Source organism: Salvelinus alpinus, chromosome 31 (genome assembly GCF_045679555.1).
Source record: "Salvelinus alpinus chromosome 31, SLU_Salpinus.1, whole genome shotgun sequence".
NCBI lineage: Eukaryota > Metazoa > Chordata > Actinopteri > Salmoniformes > Salmonidae > Salvelinus > Salvelinus alpinus.
Window position 1 is genome coordinate 13600277 of NC_092116.1, and position 12578 is coordinate 13612854.

General features: G+C 42.8%; 1 protein-coding gene across 1 annotated transcript in view; it reads left to right on the forward strand.

The window, feature by feature from the left end:
• Positions 1-12578, forward strand: part of LOC139561288 (phospholipid-transporting ATPase ABCA1-like) — a 230979-nt gene that overhangs the window by 138892 nt on the left and 79509 nt on the right. The gene's annotated exons all lie outside the window — the stretch shown is intronic.

Sequence of the window (12578 nt, forward strand, 5' to 3'; positions counted from 1 at the left end):
GTCCTCATGGTCACCGGGCTTGGGGCTCTTTCCCCCTAGAACCATTACATGGCCTAAATGGATTGCTCCAAACATACACTGTCAAACCGGATAAGTTCTGGGGAAACTGATTACCTAAAAACAATTAAGTTAAGAAACTTAAATAGCTGAAGTTAGCAGTACCTCCTTCATATGAGTAATACAAATGCTGTTTTTGAGTAAGGTATACTTACATTTTTTATGTAAATCAATTTAGTTATTTAAAATTTCTCTCTACATAAAAAACACTAATTCAATTAAATCAATATGGTGAACACAACAATCTTCCTAAGTCAAAGTCACTTAATGAGTATATAGCTGCAGCCAGTGTCAGTCAGCGAGGGAGAATGTTAATCTCATTTTTATTACAGCACATTGGATGACTGTCATTCATATTCCATTCACAGAGCTCAATGTAACATCAACAGGTTTAGGCTACTACATGATACTCACATTTTTCCTATACCCATCATGAGGTTACTACAACCTAGCCTATGAATTAAAGTTTTCAACATAGGTGCACAGGTCGAGAGAAAAAATTGAGTAATCAAGGTGACAGACAGTGACACATTCGATACTGCCTTGCACACTCTTGCCTGAATCTAGCTGATCTAGCGTGTAATCATTAGTCCAACAGTTGCAAACGAGAGTTTCACTGATCAAATTCAGGTTTGTATATCCCTGCTTTGTTCCGTTTGCTTCCTTTTAAGAAACGTTTTTCAATAGAATCGGTACAATGAATACACACCTGGTCACACGCAAACACAGTTCACTTTCATAGCAGCCCCATACAAACAGCATGATCATTTTGCTCATTGTATAATTCCTCGCATCTACGCACTGTCCTCCTCTCACCTTTTCCTATGCCTCAGTGCACAACACATCAGCTGTCTGTGACCATGCAAAAAAACCTTCCCAAGCCAAACCTTCATATCATAACCGCTACACCCAGCCTACATTGTTGTCACCATATTAACTAACGTTATAGTCAACATAGCTACTATAACTAACGCATTAGTAAACCCGCTACAATCATGCAGTCAGCAAGCAGTTTAGCAGTTACACCGGCGGGCAATTTATTAATAAAACCAAAAGCTTACCTTGACTTGGAAGAGTTCCAGAGTTGGATAGTCATAGCCAGCTAGCTAACATAGCATCCCTCTCTGTTTGGGCTGGGTGTTTGAGTAGGCTAAACTAGCTTGCTGCATTCAAGTGAAAGTGGAAAAAAATACACCAAAATATAGCTAGCTCTCTTTCTCTCTCACTCGCTCTTGCTTCTCTTTTAAATTTAAAGAAATGAATTTGTTCAAAACTGTTCAACTATTGTCTTTCTCATTGAGCTAACTACTCACCACATTTTGTGCACTGCAGTGTAGAAAGAGAATTACTAGAATGGACAAAGCTCCTCAGAACATTTACATTTTACTGGATAGACGGAAGCAGTCATCGTGTGGGTTATCGGTCCACTCAATATGGCCGCCGGTCCACTCAATCACAGAACATTGACTTGAAGGGGAAATGCCGTTCCATGGCTCCAATATCTTGAATGGTAATGAAAAAGCTAGACATTGATGGACAGGTGCATTCTAACATTTTATTGGAAATGGCTTTTGGTGTTTACACAAGGTTTGTTCTCTGCCAGTGCATTATGGGTTATTATTTGAGGTATGTGAGATGAGAGTCTGAGTGTGCCAAGTGATCTTGGAAACATATCTATCATAAAGATGGTAGATTATAGTCCATTACAGGACCAGAGGGAAATGTGTCTGCATACATAATGCTTTTTGTTACATTCTAAGGTGGTTCATGCTTGGCTCATTGACAGTCATTCATGTCTTGACATGAGCTGTTTCTGTTCTGCTGGGTTTCAGGAAACCAAAAAATGTTCTAAGAAAAACATTTCCGCTCCCGCAAAAGGTTTAACTGCAGTGACAAAAAGTTAAAGGGAATGAATGTACTCCTGAATAATGAACTCATGATCTAAATCAATCCCGGTTATATGGCACGCAAAAAAGTTATAATAATGTATAAAGTTTTGCCGTAAATGATCAAAAGCACTGAAAGTCAGTATACAGTACCCCGTGGTTTGATTGACTGATTATTTTCCTTTTTTTCTTGTTGTCTTGGCAACATGTAAATAGAAAGTCAATATCCCACATTTACACACAAAAACTAAAACCAGTCCTTTGAGTCGTGCTTTTCAAGACACAAACATCTACGAATCCCAATTCTCTAGATGGGGTAGTCATGACATTCACTGTTTTGATTCTGGGGGCTTTGTATTGACAGCCACATCGTTTTCTTCCCTCAGACAGAAATACCACCTGTCTATTTTGTCAATCAACTCCTGGTTTGATGTGCCTGTCCAAATCCCAGCTGGGAGATATCTGTGGACACTCCTTGAGACTGAGGACAAACACACTTCTGGTGAGGAGGCGTGAGGTTGATTTGATAGGTGATCGACAGAGTTAGTCACCCGCCTGAATGGTACATTCAACAGTTGATCAAAGATCAAAATAGGGTGATAAATCAAATACAGTGGATGTATAAATGTACATTCTTGTCATAGAAGATGTAAGGAGTGACACTTTATGCCTGCAGCGCTACGCGAAGGTGTGATGCCTTTTGACATGTATTTGCAGATAGTGTTTTGACTTGCACAGACAGTTTGAAAAGTGAAAAGTTCCTCTGTTTTTCACCCTTCTTTCCCCCCTCTTTTACCCCCTCCTGTTCTTAGAGGAACTTGAATGTCTAAGAGGCGGATATAGTAGTGACACAGTTTCCAAACAAATATTCCAAAGCACAGTCTGACAAATCTGAAATCATTTGGTTCTGTGGAGCTTGTGAGGGAGATTACTGTTTTTTTCTGTTTGGCGTCATGTTCTGAAGTACAGATGTAGGATCTTAATGTGATCACCCTGTGGCACGAGATTTAAGATTTAAAAAGGCTTCTGATGTTTGTAATTTCCACCTTTACATTTCAGACTTGATTTTCCCTTGTATCAAATGTATCAACTCCTACAAAAATATCCATTAATTATAATCCACATAATAATTCACATTTTGTCATGCTGTAGGATTATTTTCCTGCTATAGCAAACTGGCTCAAATTAAAACCCTACATCTGTATCGCATGAACTTGGAATGAATATTTAGATGTTTGACTGTAAAGCCTTTGAATATCTTTCTAAGATTGCTAATTGGGATGTTTGACAAAATCTTGGCAAAGAGGAACTCTTATATATACACACACATACACACACACACACAAACACACACACACAAACACACACACACACAGTCAGACGGAGACAGACAGTCAGACGGAGACAGACAGTCAGACGGAGACAGACAGTCAGACGGAGACAGACAGTCAGACGGAGACAGACAGTCAGACGGAGACAGACAGTCTGACGGAGACAGACAGTCTGACGGAGACACAGACAGTCTGACGGAGACACAGACAGTCTGACGGAGACACAGACAGACAGACAGACAGACAGACGGACGGACAGACGGAGACAGACAGTCAGACGGAGACAGACAGTCAGACGGAGACAGACAGTCAGACGGAGACAGACAGTCAGACGGAGACAGACAGTCAGACGGAGACAGACAGTCAGACGGAGACAGACAGTCAGACGGAGACAGACAGTCTGACGGAGACACAGACAGTCTGACGGAGACACAGACAGACAGACAGACAGACGGACGGACAGACGGAGACAGACGGACAGACGGACGGACAGACGGAGACAGACAGTCAGACGGAGACAGACAGTCAGACGGAGACAGACAGTCAGACGGAGACAGACAGTCAGACGGAGACAGACAGTCAGACGGAGACAGACAGTCAGACGGAGACAGACAGTCAGACGGAGACAGACAGTCTGACGGAGACACAGACAGTCTGACGGAGACACAGACAGACAGACAGACAGACGGACGGACAGACGGAGACAGACGGACAGACGGACGGACAGACGGAGACAGACAGACAGACAGACGGAGACAGACAGACAGACAGACGGAGACAGACAGACAGACAGACGGAGACAGACGGAGACAGACGGACGGAGACCGACAGATAGACGGAGACAGACGGAGACCGACAGATAGACGGAGACAGACGGACGGAGACAGACGGAGACCGACAGATAGACGGAGACCGACAGATAGACGGAGACCGACAGATAGACGGAGACCAACAGACGGACGAAGACAGACGGAGACAGACGGAGACAGACGGAGACAGACGAAGACAGACGGAGACAGACGGAGACAGACGGACGGAGACCGACAGATAGACGGAGACCGACGGAGACCAACAGACGGACGAAGATAGATGGAGACAGATGGAGACAGACGGACGGAGACCGACAGATAGACGGAGACAGACGGAGACAGACAGACGGACGGACGGAGACAGACGGAGACAGACGGAGACAGACGGAGACAGACAGACGAAGACAGACGAAGACAGACGAAGACAGACGAAGACAGACGGAGACAGACGGAGACAGACGGACGGAGACCGACAGATAGACGGAGACCGACAGACGGACGAAGACAGACGGAGACGGACGGACGGACGGACGGAGATAGACAGACAGACAGACAGACAGACAGACAGACAGACAGACAGACAGACAGACAGACAGACAGACACACACGCGAGAGAGGCTGGAAGTAGCACATAGTATGTCACAGAGCAGGGCCCCTGAAGCAGGTTAGAGGTTAAATGCCAGTTGGTGGCACCTGAGATTCTGATATTAGCAACCCAACCTGCTCAACCTGTGTGTTTGTGCGTGCGTGGGTGTGAATGCCAATGCGTATGCATGCATGTGTGTTAGTGTGTACACATTTGTGTGTGCTCAGTCCTCTCAGACAGACAGTAAGAGGCCCTTGAAAGCCAATGACTTCCCCTAACCGGAGCCCATGCTGTTTGGTGAAAATACCCTTTTTAAAGACGCACACCTCATCCCCAGTCCTCATCTCTTCCCCCATCCTTCCGTCCTTCCAAGAGCTCATTTATAGCGATGGACTATCACAAGACGTCCGCCCTTGACGGATACATAATGCCTCGTTGAGCTTGTGCGAGCCTCACTGTGTACCCCCCACATCCTGTGACAAAGCATGGCCTATTTGAAGTGGGGGTTGGAAAATGATATTATGGGATATGGATTGTTGTCGAGACAGTCGGACAAAAGGAATACCCTTTGTGTGGCCTTTCTTATTCTGACACATGGATGATCGGATCTCGACGAGGTTGTCAAGGTGTCTCATTAAAACGTGCTGTTGGATACATTACATGAGTCTCTCTCTCCTTTTCAATTTTTTCCGGCCCTTTTTTAAGATCACTGTATTTTGATTGTATCTCTTTCTGCCACTCTTCCCTTCACATGGTGTTGTTCAAACACAAGCATTCAATGGTATTTGGGGAATTTTTGGAATACGTTGGATGATGTTGGACCATATAATCCATGCCTTTAATGAGCATAGAACATTAATACCACGTTGTAGGCCTGATGAACAAGTCAGAAGGATGAATGTTAAATTTCCTACCGGCAAGACGTCTACTTCATTCTCCTCTAGCAGAGCTAAATGACTCATCAGTTGTATGACACAAGAATGCTTTCATTGTAAATTTGTCTCATGCGGTCTAAAACAGCAGTACTATTGGAACATACAGTATTTTACCCTCATATCTTGTACATCATTCTGAAGGAAGATAACATTCCACGCCATCTGCCCTTGTGAGTTCAGAGGAATAAGCTATCCTACTCTTCAGATTTGGGAGACAGAGGTACAGACATGAAACATATAAAGATAGATGTGCAGGGGCAGGATGAATCCCACCTCCGCGCACACACACACACACACACACACACACACACACACACACACACACACACACACACACACACACACACACACACACACACACACACACACACACACACACACACACACACACACACACACACACACACACACACACACACACACACACACACACACACACACACACACACACACACACTGCACACACTGCACACACTCAGGCACTGAACATATACAGTCGTGGCCAAAAGTTTTGAGAATGACACAAATATTAATTTTCAAAAAGTCTGCTGCCTCAGTTTGTATGATGGCAATTTGCATATACTCCAGAATGTTATGAAGAGTGATCAGATGAATTGCAATTAATTGCAAAGTCCCTCGTTTCCATGCAAATGAACTGAATCCCCAAAAAACCTTTCCACTGCATTTCAGCCCTGCCACAAAAGGACCAGCTGACATCATGTCAGTGCTTCTCTCGTTAACACAGGTGTGAGTGTTGACGAGGACAAGGTTGGAGATCACTCAGTCATGCTGATTGAGTTCGAATAACAGGGGCACCACCAGTACAGAGCTTGCTCAGGAATGGCAGCAGGCAGGTGTGAATGTATCTGCACACACAGTGAGGCGAAGACTTTTGGAGGATGGCCTGGTGTCAAGAAGGGCAGCAAAGAAGCAACTTCTCTCCAGGAAAAACATCAGGGACAGACTGATATTCTGCATAAGGTACAGGGATTGGACTGCTGAGGATTGGGGTAAAGTCATTTTCTCTGATGAATCCCCTTTCCGATTGTTTGGGGCATCCGGAAAAAAGCTTGTCCGGAGAAGACAAGGTGAGCACTACCATCAGTCCTGTGTCATGCCAACAGTAAAGCATCCTGAGACTATTCATGTGTGGGGTTGCTTCTCAGCGAAGGGAGTGGGCTCACTCACAATTTTGCCTAAGAACACAGCCATGAATAAAGAATGGTACCAAAACATCCTCCGAGAGCAACTTCTCCCAACCATCCAGGAACAGTTTGGTGACGAACAATGCATTTTCCAGCATGATGGAGCACCTTGCCATAAGGCAAAAGTGATAACTAAGTGGTTCGGGGAACAAAACATCAATATGTTGGGTCCATGGCAAGGAAACTCCCCAGACCTTAATCCCATTGAGAACTTGTGGTCAATCCTCAAGAGGCGGGTGGACAAACAAAAACCCACAAATTCTGACAAACTCCAAGCATTGATTATGCAAGAATGGGCTGCCATCAGTCAGGATATGGCCGAGAAGTTAATTGACAGCATGCCAGGGCGGATTGCAGAGGTCTTGAAAAAGAAGGGTCAACACTGCAAATATTGACTCTTTGCATCAACTTCATGTAATTGTCAATAAAAGCCTTTGACACTTATGAAATCCTTGTAATTATACTTCAGTATTCCATAGTAACACCTGACAAAAATATCTAAAGACACTGAAGCAGCAAACTTTGTGGAAATTAATATTTGTGTCATTCTCAAAACTTTTGGCCACGACTGTGTGCAGACACACACACACACACACACACACACACACACACACACACACACACACACACACACACACACACACACACACACACACACACACACACACACACACACACCCCAACTCAGTGTTAATTTATCAAACAATGAATGCTATAGATCTTACCTGTGTGCCGTAGTTTTGAATGGGGGGGGGGCTTGAATTGATTTGCATCTCAGGCTGACCCACCAACAGAAACCCTGAACATACAGAGATTATATTCCCTTTAAAGTGGATTTATTTTCTTTTATCCCTGCTATCCTCCCAATATGCCCTTGAAAAACTGCAGAAAAGGAAAGGGAGCGAGAATAAAACAGGCCCACACAGACACAGTAGCTAGTGTGAAATTGTTGTTTCCATGGAAATGGCATGCGACAGTAAGTCTTATTACCAAATCTCAGGTATTGACTCTCATTGGCGATATTTAACCTTCACAGATGAAAGGCCTCCATTCATGCAAAGGAATTGATAAAGCCGCCGTGCTCTGGGTATTACAATTGATGTCTTTATCATCAGGAGACCGCTCTAACTTACAGCCTGTTTGCAAATGATTCTCCTCAGCTACTGCTGCATAGCCTTGCCGCCATTATCTTTCAAATAAATCATTGAAGTTGTGCATATTTTCTTCATTCACCACCTTTGTGAGTAGAGGTGGGTGTTCTTGAAAATGCTTATATCCCAATTCAATGAAATATGCTTTAGGAAGCCTTCAAAAACAACCCTTAATATAGTAACAATAATATATGCCATACAGTTATGTGTGCACACATTTTACATATGGGTGGTCCTTGGAATCAAAACCACTAGACAATCCCTTGCAAAAACTATTTTGAATGAATGAAGCACAAAACATTGGCACAGCCAGAGATATTGAAAACTAGGCATTAAAACTTCCATTGCTACTGATGTACTCCTGTTTTCTAATTGGCCAGGGGTTCACATTGGACAAGTTTAAGGACAACCTTCCTTGTTTCAAATGACTTTTTTGTATTTTTTTCTTCAGGGTGTTGTCCTGGCCTGGTAATGCATTGTTATTATATTGTGCATCAACATTACCAATTCCCATTGTATTACCTGAACAATATGAATCAGAGTTCAGCTTATTGGGAACGGAACCCCTCATTGACCAGCCTAAGCCACTCTATGACATAACAATATCTGAAAATAAGCAACACAATGTATTTGCAGGTCCTGCAACCTCGATTCAAGCAGAGAGAACAAACATTTTGGGTTGGCCACATCTTTGCTTCAAGAGATTACTGTTCATGTTTTATTTTGGCTTTTACCCCCAAGATCCATTTTAGTGTTAAATGACCTGTCCGTACCGGTTCGTTCAACAAGGTAAGGCGTCTTGGAAAACAAAAGTGAAAAGGTTGTGAGGTCACGAGATGAGGCAGATGGTGGAATGAGGCCCAGTAATTTGTTTTAGTTTTTTGGGGGAGTAAAACTAGGCTCTGCCGCTGATACTATATCTAGTGTTGACTTGTAAAGATGGAAATGTCTCTCGCAAACACAGGGAAAACACCCCAGCAGCTTATGTTTGTGTTATTTTGAACATAGCCTTATGTCGGAGGTTGATCCACACAGCAAGGTGAGGTGTTGTCAATAGATTTTCTTCAAACCAATGTCTGTTGTGCAGTGTGCGAGCGAAGGTACTCAAAACATGCAAGTATGCACACACACATATCCACTTGCTGCTGCAAGTATACCAACATTCCTTGCCATTTCCAGCCAACAAGATAATTTTTGAGTTGCAATCCATCACTTTAGTTCCCTGTATTTACAAATAACCAGTGGCGATTTTAGCATGTAAATCTTGGTGGTGCAAAAACAAATGTGGGATGCATGCCAGCAAAGCCACTACACTAAACAATACATGAATTGCACTATAACGGTGACTACTGATACCCATAAACTGTTAGGGCCTACATAAATCTGTCCCAACGCAGAGTCCCAACAGCAGTTCCAACACCTGACCACTGCTACACCTGGCTATCAGCGGAGCCTTGTCTGGCAGCGAAACAGTTCATTCAGCCTCATTTACTGCCTTTAAAAAAAACATAGCTGATATGGCTGACTTGCTTAAACAAATGTAGTTTATACTGACAATTGATGAATAAGAGATGAACAAACTATGGAATAAGGGGACAACAAGCAGATACAAGGCAATCTGTCATTTCGATTAAGACATTAATGAGGAAGCTAGGACAGACATAGTCAAAAGTTCAGCACTTTTGAAATGTACAGCAACAGAATTCAGAACATGGGCCGTTCTTACAGTGTTCTTGAGGTACACCAAGTCAGAACGTGGAATAAATAAAGGGGGCATATTAGCAGACAATGAAAGCTCTTAACGTTACAATATTCAATGATTACATTTCTCAAAAACAGGTTATAGACTACATGTGCACCACCAAGTCAGAACAGTAGGCAAAATTAAGAGGTGAAAATAGACCAAATTATTAGGGTGATGCACATGGACTACTAACAGCTTTCTACACAACATACACTTAGTATTACTTTATTAGCTACAGTATACATATCTCCCTGGCATATTACATAACGTACGCAGCAGCAAACAATACATTTTTGGATTCACCTTGTTGTGCTGTGCTCACTTGAACAGGAAGTTGTCGCGGCGGTCTTTCGTGGGCAAATTTTGTCATCAAACTTTGTCATCAAAGTCTGGCACTCTGGATTTATGGTGCTTTCAAGAAAATTGGGAACTCTGGGGGAAAAAAGGTTGAATCATGATGATGTCAGTGATCTTCAGGTCGTAGCTCTGGAAAGAGGCCCGAGTTCCCAATTTACAATTCCGAGTTGGATGAAAGTTCAAAACGTATTTTTCCAGTCGTGGCTCGTTTTTCCCGAGTTCCCAGTTGTCTTGAACTCACAGAAGTCAGATTTTGCAGTTCCGAGTTAAGTTGTTTTAAGGGTGGCACAAATCATGCTTCATTGACAGCATGGCCAATGTTGAATGTTTATCATTTTAAACTAGGAAAAGACACCCTTAATCTTAGACTTGGGATCACACAGCCACTCCACTCCAAATAGCAGGATAGTGATTGCTTTGCAATGATTGCAGTTAGCCACTGATTCCTTCCATACCACTCATTGTTGAATTTGCAATTTACAATTTGTTGTGTAATATTTATGTCCAATAGCCAATGAGCAACGTTACGTTTTAGCTATAGTTTATCTTCATATGACAAGGAATAAAAAGGATTTACCAATAGATTGTCGACTTGATTCATGATAATGACTGCTAGCTAAGATTTTGAAAGTATGATGTTGACATGATCAGTCCAATCGAAGCTACTGGAGATATGTGTTTTGATGTCATTTTATCTGTGGCCAATGACGTCGAGCCTTCTTGGATGGGCACTAATGGATCTCTATGGCAGCACCCAAGGGGCTTGAATTTTCTAGCTCTACCCTTAGACTTGACGTAGTGTCCCCATGAGTGACAGAACACTGAGCCAATCATGGTGCAACGCTCTGTATTTTCTGCTGGCTGCCCCACCACCACAGAAAGCACTGAGCTAGGCTGAAACACCTGCATTTTGGAGCTGCCTTACTCAAGAAAACAAAAAAGAGACCATGTTTTTATGCAGCTTTATTAACTTTATTAACTTTTTTTTTTTTTACATTGTTTACAAACTGATATGTGACACATATTAATCAATATGCGAAAGCCCCCCCCCCCCCCCCCCCTATAAATGTGGGGCTCAAAACAGGTGGGGCTCTGCAAATAACTTACCAGCAGTTACTTTACCAAGACTCAGCTCCACAAACAAGACAGGTGCAGCACTTTTGACGGGAAATTAAAATTATAAGTCATGCCTTTCTGGAAATGGGAATTATATGTTGTGTCTTTAAAACCATAAGAAAACACAATTGACTTGATCATAATTGAGCTTTTCTGAGGGAATCAACAAACTAGATGAGACATACTCTGCCTAGGCCTCCAAAGCTACATACAGCAGACGGCACACATAGTTTAAAGCAGAACTCAATGTCCCGACGATTGCATTCCGTTGCTGTCTGGTGAAAACCTCTTATCTCCAAAACAAAAACCTTTCAGGAAATTACCATATTTTCCCATTAACGAACATACAATTATGAAACTTCAGAAGCTATTTTGAATACATGTTCTTGTTCTTAGAGTCATGAAATGTTCCAAGTACATCGAGGGGCGTTAATGCCTTCAGTAATTAAAATAAAAAACGCAAATAGGCAAAAATGGAGTTTAAAGGTTTTCATCAGACAGCGACAATGTGTTTGTGCCAGGTGAAATTGGACGTTGGTCTTTGAAGTTTGCAACACGAGGCTCACGTAGTTTTAAGCAGAACTCTACATCCCGAAAATTGCATTTGTTTGTGCCAGGTAGAATTGATAGTTGGACTTTGAGGTTTCCCAAGATACAGAGACTATATGCAGAAATGAGTAAGAACACTGCCTACCCTCTTAAGGTCTCTCTAACACTGCAGCATGTCAGCTCAGATTTGATTACTCTGAGTTTACAAATGCCTCTCCTGTTTGCCTCTCCTGTGTGTTATCAACCTGCAGTCATCTGGTCGAGAGCGACAGACGCGTGCGGAATAAGAGGAAGTGCGGGTAAATAGTTGGGATATATAAGACGTAGATGGCCAATATGCCTTAAAATGACTTGTGTGGTCGAGAGCGGCATACGCTCGTGGAATGATTGATGTGAGGTATAGATTGACAAGGGTAGAGAGAGCATTCTATGTACAGTAAATCATCTGGATCAGAAGTGGCTGGTGGGAGGACATACCTGAGGACGTGCTCATTGTAAAGCCTGAAATTGAATAATTGTAAAGATATCAAATACATCAAACCCATGGTTGCTATTTCATTCATTCCATTTCAGCCATTACAATGACGTCCTCCGATATCTATCTATGGAGTTACATAAATAGCTGACACGTACGGTGTCCATATTAGGACACACGCCCATGGAGTGTTGGAGGAGACCTCACATTATCTGTGGTTTCGATTGGAGGATGTGGAAATCGGCCAATGCAATTAGACCCATGCTGGCTGTGAGCTGTACGGTTAAGTATCTGTTTATTTATGCCTGAGTTCCTGCTGCTCGGAAAGGAGACTCAGATTTTTCAGTGGTAAACAGTGTATTGTGCTGTGACTCATC